Below are 10,025 nucleotides of genomic sequence, written 5' to 3' on the forward strand. Positions count from 1 at the left end.
GAAACTGAAAATAGACTATGCATTTTTTTTCCCCATATCCTTATTTTTGTCATATTATCGCTTTACCTTGAGTTTTCATCAGCTGAAAGCTGAAGTCATCAAAATGATGGAAATAAACACTTGAATTGTCAGTATAAATAACATATTTAGTATTGAGGGAAATGCAGGTATATGTCTAGATAAAATTCACTCACCATATAGACATGTTTGTAGCTACCATTAAAACAAATAAATGGCACCCTGTTGGAAAACTTATTTAAGGAAATTAATTTGTTTGTAATTTTGTGGTCCTAACATGCCTAGTCTTCATGTTCAATAATTGAACTTTTATCAGTTGTATACATATTTGAACGTTGTTTCTTCGTGTATTGTAAAGCAGTATCATTTTGTTCCAGGTTTCCTGCTGACCTCCTGTTCACCAGCTCCTCCGGCGAGCTCTGGCGGATGGTCCGTATCGGTGGTCAACCGCTGGGTTTTGGTGAGGCAATCTGCTTTACCTTTTTTTTGTATTTTGACAGAACTTTAACGTCAAGTTTGAAGTGGTCTGTATATCTAATTACTTTATATTAGAGCTTAAATGAGCAATAAAAATATAATTTCTCTATTTAAATATTTTACCCGTACAACCTTTGTAAGACTCATCTTATAACTTTCAACATTATTGAAAAAATATTATCAAGCAAAATGAACAAATATCAACATAGTACTAAAAGCTGTCACAGGAATTGAACACACTGAAAAAAACATCCTATTTCCTATTTGGCGTGTATAAATGCATTGCATTTGATATTATTATTATTATTATTGGTCCTGAATAACCATGAAAATATGATGCATGCTGTTGTCTCCTGTTCAAGTCTTAACTGTTAAAAGTTAAGACTTTTAACTTTGCTGGAAAAGTCAAATATTTTGATGTTGACTTACCAATGAGAAACCACTTCCTGCATCTTTAATGGTTGTGCAGGAGTCTCCACTTCTTCTAGATATGACTCAATGTAAGAGATGTACAGCTATGCAATTGTGCATCTGTTTGTGTATTAATAAAATCAAAAATGCTTCTTCCCGAAAATGTTCTTTAAGTATCCCATTTCTCTTCATATTATCTTACTTCCTTTCCTAATACAACTAGCACAACAATGACATACATTTCAAACGGTTGTAGGCGAACTCGAGGCCAGCTTTCAAGAAACAAAAGCACATGTGTAATTGGAAGCTTAATTCCAATTTACAAGTTAAACTAGTGCTGACAATCCCTTTGACATTTTATTTCTCAGTGGAAGAAATGTGCTTGTGACTGCTCTGTCAGCAGCTTGAATGTGGGTTTGAATGTGGCTAGTGCCATTGTCATGCACATATCTTATAATCATATTGTGTGTCCTATTATCCTACAATGCCAAACCGTTCAAATGGCCAATTAAAAGTCAAAATTGGACACTTATAGAAAGGGGAAGACTGGAACGGTATGTAGTCTATTTTAGTCCTCTCCTCTTATGTACCTCTGATAGCCTAATAACCAGCAAATCCTCACAGATTTCTAGATCTGCCATAAAAACCAAAAGTTGGGCAATGTCTGTCATCTGTAGATTCATCAGTGGCTTATAACATGCACTCTGCATAACTTCATCAAGCTGTGACNTAAACATTTGTAACTTTTGTGCTGCTTCCTTCATTCAATAAAGACAGATTATAAAAAAATAGATTTTTGTCACTATAAAATGAAATTATTTTGCAGATTGTAGGCCAAGAGCATAGTGGAAATATGAAGTATCTCATGACAGAAAGGTAGTTAGTCATTTAGGCTTTTTATAAAAGGGAACTAATGTGGTGATTAAGTGAGTCAGTAAATCTTTGCACCTAGATATTCAGTATAAGGTTCACATTAGTGACATTACTGAAATGGCTCCAAGTATAAAAAGACGCCCAGACATTAACACATTTTCAGAACTAAAAACTCAAGCTACCTGGCTTCACCGCTGGCTTCAAAGAACGGATAGTTTTGGATGAAATATAAGGTATTTGTTGCTTTTGTTATTTTTTTTTTAATCTAAAGACTCTAAAGTGTATATTTAAATGTCAGATAAAGAATTAATTTCTAAAAACCAAGATGAAAAGGAACCAGAGCATATCCTTGGTGTACACCGTGAAGGTGGACCACAAGATCAGACGTCACAGATAAGAGATTATATTGGTTTTCCTTGATCTCATCAAATAAGTTACTTTTTCTGATCTTTGGTTACCAGGAATACTTACACATCATGTTTTATGTGCATAAAAATGAAAATAACATGGATGTCATTGAGAATCTTGGAATCTAGTTAAAAGCATACAGGACAGCAATCATATTTTCTACATAAAAATATTGAGTGGAAAATCTTACTTAAACCCCCGTACATAAATACACTGTTGGGAAACTCCTGGTAGAGTAGGAATGACTTGCATTGTTATGGTATCCCATTCGTTTATCTGTTTTCTTATATTTTAATTAACACATAGACTTTTAGGGTTTTAAGTTCTTTGTGATCTTTGCCTAAATGGAAAATACTGTGAGCAGACTCTGCTGAAGTACAGGAATCGTCACCTGACCACCAAATGCCAGAAGACCAGTCTGACAGAAACTGCTCCTGCTAAAGGCCAACTGAGCAAAATGTTGCAGAACATGTACTTTCTCCATTCTAATTTTTTGTCCTGGGGCCCAAGATTCCTGGCAAGCTTTCCATTCTCTCCTTTACGTTGACAAAAACGACTCATTCCTCACTATTTTATACAAATGGTGAATTGCAAAGGTCATTTTATGACCTCAGAACTGGTTCAATGGCATGGAGATAAAATAAACTGATTGCTTTTTATCAAAACTGGATAGTGTGGCATGTACTCTGCCCCAGTTTGTAAGGGCTGTCATAGCAGCATCCATGGCTGTTGAAACTAGTGTTCCTATTGCTTTATTCTGAACGTGCTACATACAGTTTCTGCTTTACTTCTGCAAACAATCATGACATTTTTGTCACCTGCTAGGCTCCAATCATGCATGTCTGTTCTGCTCTCATAACCTCATCTGACCATAGAACGGTGCATAACTTTAAAATCAGCATCACTGCTGTTCTCCACTTAACATCCAGATTCTCTGATGGTGGATAAAGCACTTTGCATAGATATGGTATACCTGAATGAATTTATAGTGACAATGAGGCACATTTTGTTAACCAATTTGTAAAAACCATAGGAATTATGTTTTATGTGAATTTGAAGAACTATTGTGCCTACCAACTTCAGAGTGTTGGATAATAATAAAATACTAATGTCTTGGTTTCCATTGCAGTATTTGCTGCTGTTCTTCTTTTATGTGGATGTTGTTGTATTCTATGTCTGCATTCTTTGATAAACAAATTAATTATTGCGGAAATTTCCCATGAAGACCACGGAGCCCGTTAGAACTACAATCTTCTTTCGACACTGATGATGATGACGACACTTTGGAAGAACATTTTCCTGTCTGAAATATATCCTGACCAGTCAATGATTATGTGTTAAAAAACACTGTGAGTAGGCCTGTCGCGATAAACGATAAATCAATTAATCGCATGATAAATTAAACCTGTTGACTTTATCGTCTATTGATGACACTGAATGGGGGAAAAAAAGTTCTCCACAGACCCTCTCTTCCTCATTTCCTTAGAGTAATGTCCAGCGCACACGACACGAGTTCTCGGCCCATTTTCAAAACCTGAGACCACACATTAGCTGACAGAAATACTAGGCACAACGGTTCGATCGGGTTCGAACCGTTATGCCTAGTATTCTGACTTCTAGGCAGAATACTAGGCATGTGGTGCCCAGCCACATGGGGCCAAAATAATGGCTACAAGTCCAGTTAACTTATTTTAAAATCAGGCATTAATTAATGTGTTACTAGAATCTACCCGTGATGCATGTGGCTAGAGTCAGCATAAAGTCATGACTGAATGAAAATCATTATAACCAATGTCACGTAAACGAAGAACAGCTGAAAACGTATCGGGTTTATCAGCTGCGCTAGCAATTTGGCTCCTACTCCTCTCCTTGTCATTTCTATTTTCTTTGCACTAAATCTTGAACAAACATTAATGCTGTTTCCACATATCATCTCCAAAGTCCGCTGGACTTCGGGTTGCGCCGTGTCAGCTGTTTGGGATTCCCCTCCGTAATTTCCCCTCAGAAAGCACAGAGGAGAATCCTTCGCTTTCTGATTGGCTGCCTGTCACATTCAGCGTTAATGCTCCCAGTCGGGGAAAACCCTGATTTAGATCGGAGCGGCCACGACAATCTACCGTAACCCACCACATACTGCAGGATGATCGGTTACGAAATCACCAGCGACAATCTTAGATCGGCCAACGATCTAAGATCGTCAAGGGTAAAATGGAGGCAAAAAAAAATCGTGTAGTGTGAACTATTGCATTAGGTAGTCGGATGTGCCCATCTTCTCTATTTAAATCTAGTGGTTACTGAAGGTCAATACAATATACAGACTTCATAATCTGCATTCTTTTGGTTGAATGCAGTATTTATTTCCACTTTGGCTTTATCTTGTTTAGTTTTTATTCAAGTAGGTTTTTTGTAAATGGAGACTGAGAATCAATTTTATTTTTGGTTATCAGTTCCAGTGTTATGTGTTCTTTTGAAAACAGTGTATCTATCTATGGCAGGAACTTGTAACACCCCACTGCTCTGTCCGCTATTAACTGGGACGAGAACTTAAACTCACTGGTGGGGTGGCTATTTGGGTTCGTTAAGTTCTGGTAAATACCACGCAGGTTTACCTATGTTGAGTAAATCCTTACTCATCCAATTGCCAACATAATTAACTCCAGACAACCTGTTAACTGAATAGTTTCTTTTAATAAGAATTTGGGAAAAATAAACCGTTTTTATGAAAAAAACTTCTTTTGAACTGTTGTTTCAATATAACCAGAATTCAACTTTTGTCATTAACATAACTCCATACATTTACCGGAATTTACAGTTTTAAACACAATATCACATATGGGCCCATACTCTCACTCACACACACACACACTGTCCGGTACCGGTTAAAGTTTTCGTTGCAGGCCTGATGAAGCCCGGGTGCGATGTCGCTACGACAATCCTCTTCTCCCCGTTTAAGCAATGAAACTGACTCAGACCTGCTCGCTCAACCGACGTCCTCACCGTCAAGGTTGCTTTGCGAGTCCAATTTCTGTTAGAACTCCGCAACACGAGTTGCAGGACTCCTCCTCAATCGTGCTAAAGCTAGCGTCGCCATGTTGACACGTTCCTCTAGCCACCTCGGATCAACCGCAGTTCTCCTTCGCAGTTATTCACTACAAAACACTTCTCCAGGTTTACTTGTGCAGAACGTGCATAAAACAGTCCAGTTCTTGCTCCCACCTCAACCTATGCCCGCATTAGCATCGGTCTCCTTGTCGTCTCCCGCGTTCTCTCCCTTCTTCTTCGCGTCATCCCATTGTTCCGTTCTTTTATATGTTGAGTTCACTTGTCCCTCGTTAACCTAAACTACTTCATAGATAGGAAATTCAATACAGTCTTTAAACTAATGAGATAATTGATCAAACAAGAATACATTTATGTAAGAACACAAGTCCTATCCAGAAAAGCTTTGGCTTTCTGTTGTTCTCATTTTTTCTCACGCTACTCACAACAGCAAGCGCTCCCCGCATGTATATAATCACTGGGATTAACAATTTACAAAAACAATAATACAAGTTTCTCACTCATATTTTCTATGTACATACAACCAACCTTGTAAATATTTTGTAAATATTAAAAGGCCTTAAGAGCATGGTTTTTAACCAGGAGCTGCACATTATTACGTCATTTCTATTAAATCAGTGTCAAAAGGTCTTGAAACAATATTGTCGTTTATCGCAATCATTATTTAGACAATTAATCGCTCAGCAAAATTTATCGTCACAGGTCATATGTGAGAATTACCATGCCATTAAACAATGTGGAAAAACTAGATAATGAGGCTTTGTAAGCTGTTTAATTGAGTCACAACATTCTAGTTAAATCAGTCAATATAAATTCAACTGAAGTAGAGGAACACATGTGGATGTCAAGCACACGGCTTCCTTGTTTGGCATCATAGAAAATTGTTAAAACTTATGCATCATTGAAAAGTCCTTATTGAATTACTTAGCTAAGCCAAAATAGACTGGGCAAAGTTCTGAAAGGAAATCATAGCAATTTAACACAAATCTTTACAAACAATCTGAAATTTATTATTTTATTTGAGATTAAGTGGCATGTACCAGCAGAGAAAAAGTAAAGGTAAATCCAGTTGAGATAGAACAACATTAAAGTATGTATATAAAAGTGACATTAAAACTGGAAAAAAGACCAGAGAGTGGTAAGAGAGTGCCACCATCCACAGTGAGAAATCTTGTACCAACATCAGCTGAAAGGCCACTCAGAGGGGAAGAAGCCAGTACACTAAAGGAAAAACAAATCTGGATAAACACCCTAAAGGTTTGACCCAAATCATATAATTTATAATAAAATTCTACAAAGAAAATAGATGTAGATTTTTGAATGATATGTAATGAGAAACAAATTAATTTTATTGTACTAGCTTTTAGAAAACAAGTATATTTTTGTAAGTGAAACTGGTTAAAAACCATGAACATTTAGCTACTTTAATGTCAGACATTGAGCAGAAAACTATGTATTTTCTTCTGTAAAGTGCAAGTAAAAATCTTAGTATTGTAGCTCTCCTTGGCATCTTAAAATGAGAATGTTTATACTAATAGTGCCATAGAAAAGTCTGTAAATGGAGCCAAGGTTTACATTTTTAGTGATTTTATGCATCATAAAACTCCTGAACTTTTAATCCAACTTCTCTTCCAGTTAGTACCAACAAAAATAATGCTCGATTATCAAACAGAGACATTAATGAGAATATACTAACTACAAAAAGTTGCAAAAGCACAAAACCAAAGGAAACGCCATGAAAGCTAATCTATTACTAAAAAGAAAATATTAGTTTTAAGTCTATTATGCAGGAATAAAAGTACCAGAAACAGAACAATGTCACAGACTTCTTCGTCAGCAGCGGATTAAAGTCTAAAAAGTTGCACAAAGTCAGGTGTGACTTTTTTTTTCCTCGAACACCGGCTACTGATGATGTATATGCCAGAGATTCCCAAACTGTGGGNAAAGGAAAAGAAAAAGGTTTTTGGGATTGAAATTGAACAATACCTTCAAATTAATTCCTGAGTCTTTGAAATTCTAAAATGAGCCGTTATCTGTTAATGACGCAAGTGTCTAAAAACACCTCAATGGAATCTTATTGAATGACTGAGTAGATTTTGTGTGTGTGTCAAAAAGAGGTGGGTGTTGTCAGCTATAAATGCAATATAGGTCACTGTTGTCACTGAAGAGCAACACCTTGAGTTACTGAAGTCACTTGCTGTCATTATGGACTCTAAGTTCAATGGATGTCTAATGCACTATGGTAAGTACTTTTAATTATAACTAAAATATTGTTTTCAGAGTATCTAATATTTTCTTTTTAGTAATAGATTAGCTTTCATGGCGTTTTCTTTGGTTTTGTTCTTTCGCAACTTTTTGTAGTTGTTAGTATCTTCTCATTAGTGTCTCCGTTTGATAATCGAGCATTATTTTTGTTGATACTAACTGGAAGAGAAGTTGGATTAAAAGTTCAGGAGTTTTATGATACATAAAATCACTGAAAATGTAAACCTTGGCTCCGTTTACAGACTTTTCTATGCCACTATTAGTATAAACATTCTCATTTTAAGACGCCAAGGAGAGCTACAATACTAAGATTTTTACATACACTATCTAGTTTTTCCACATTGTTTAATGGCATGGTAATTCTCGCATATGAGGAGATAGAGTGGCCTTTAAGAAATGTTTTGTAATCCTAAATGGCAAAACAAGAAATATGTACTGTTATTTGGTGTGACAGTGAAGAAAATAATTTATATTTTTATAATTTTCTTTTTTACTTTGACTATATATATTTAAACGGGGACAACATACAACTCAGACATACATGCCACCATTTCATGCACTGTACCGGTTCATTGTCTATAGCTAAAACACATCTGCAGTTCCATTGCAGGCCAAGATAAGAAAAAGCCTAAAAAACAATTAAACACTGAGATATAAGTGACATAAAATAANCCGGTTCATTGTCTATAGCTAAAACACATCTGCAGTTCCATTGCAGGCCAAGATAAGAAAAAGCCTAAAAAACAATTAAACACTGAGATATAAGTGACATAAAATAACCCAGCAACATTATTTTATGATTATGTATTATCTTACACAACTCTGAATCCCACACCACCAAAAATATTTTTAAAATATCCTAGTTATTGAATGTAAATGTTTGGTTCCAACTGAATGTACACTATATATATATAATTTTATATATTTTTTTTTATTTTTGGTTTAGTGCTGGTCTTGATGCTTCTGGGGAATCACTGGAGTCTTGTACTTTCAACTACAACTGAACACAGATGTTCTTTCGAAAGCAATGCGGATCTCAGGTGTTCTTCCCAAAACATTGTGGCTCTTACAAATTTACTGATACTCGAGACAAATGAGGCACTGCGAGAATATGTAAGTACCAGTGTAAGTGATTTTACAATTTGCTGTACCAAAGCATAATTTTGTTGCTAAATAAGTCCAAACACTGCCAACAATTTTTACCCTCACCAACAAATTATTTGAATTTGAATTGAACAAAAAAACACAACTAAATACCAAAGCCCAACCCAGAAGTGCTTTCAATGAGGGAAATAAAAAGAAAGAAGTTAATGGGTGCAATAGCTCCTTTCAGGAAGAGCAATTAATCCAGTATTGTGGAACTAAATACACAATATAATAGTATATTATACACTATTCTTTAAGAAGCAACAGTACAACAAAATTAACCTTTGACATAACTCTTAAGTTATCTGTGGCTTATGCTTTTTGCACTTCAAATCCTTCAGCTTTCCAGACATAATGTTTAGTGATTGGCAATAGTCTAAAACTAAAATGTGTATTTTAAAATGACTTTTTTTAGCCCACAATGTTTTACATTTTCTTTTCTTTTATCACAGAACAACGACTCCTGTAGTCCTCATATTCCAGATGAGGTTCCTACCACTACGGTAGCAGGTTTCAACATGATTGAGAAGCTGCAAGACATCTATGCCAAGAATGAGCTGTTTTCTTTGCATCTCTCCCAAGTAGAAAGATATCAGAAGGACCTTTTCACAACAAAATCCAGAATGTTGTGGAATCTGAAATTTATTTTGAACTCCTTGTCAAATCTAAAGATGCGACTCGACTATCTTTTAAAAACAGTAGAATGCCTTATCAAAGCCATGGACCCATCGACACCTGTGCCCACATCACCTGCTGCACTGAACCTGCCCTATCAAAACTGCTATGAAAAGAAAGTCTATGGATGTGCTGTTTTAGTCAGGCTGAGGGGTTGGGGACAGAAAGTAAAGGAGGTGCTGATGCGGGACCAGTTGTAGTCATGGATACATGAGGAGGCAGGCGAAAATGTTAAGGGGGCGTCATTATGTATATACATATAAGGGGTTGATAGACTTCATATATTTCAAGGTGGACTATAAAATGATAAAAGTCGAGTAAGAGTTGACTCCTCGCAGCAATGTCAAACATAAGCGAACTTCACACCAACTGACAGGCTATATTATATTCACAGCAAATATTGGCAAAAAAGCCTTTTAAGTCTACTATGCAGGAATAAAAGTACCAGAAACAGAACAATGTCACAGACTTCTTCGTCAGCAACGAATTAAGGTCTGAAAAGTTGCACAAAGTCAGGTGTGACTTTTTTTCCCTCGAACACCGGCTACTGATGATCGTATATGCCAGAGGTTCCCAAACTGGGGGGCGCCATGTCATTGCAGGGGGGAGGCGCTGGAAGCCGTCTGGATGAAAAAAAAAACAAAAAAAACATGAAGACTGTATGCGCTGGGTTTTTACCTTAGAATGGCCAA

The 10,025-nt window shown here is 36.3% G+C and overlaps 1 long non-coding RNA gene across 1 annotated transcript; it reads left to right on the forward strand.

The window, feature by feature from the left end:
• The first annotated feature begins 7,201 nt into the window (after window positions 1-7,201).
• LOC107832909 (uncharacterized) lies at window positions 7,202-9,198 on the forward strand. The gene is made up of 3 exons (XR_001661546.1): window positions 7,202-7,489; window positions 8,459-8,625; window positions 9,111-9,198. It is a non-coding gene; the product is annotated as an uncharacterized LOC107832909 (long non-coding RNA).
• Window positions 9,199-10,025: the final 827 nt, after the last annotated feature.

The sequence above is a fragment of the Poecilia formosa genome, unplaced genomic scaffold (genome assembly GCF_000485575.1).
Source record: "Poecilia formosa unplaced genomic scaffold, Poecilia_formosa-5.1.2 Scaffold20, whole genome shotgun sequence".
NCBI lineage: Eukaryota > Metazoa > Chordata > Actinopteri > Cyprinodontiformes > Poeciliidae > Poecilia > Poecilia formosa.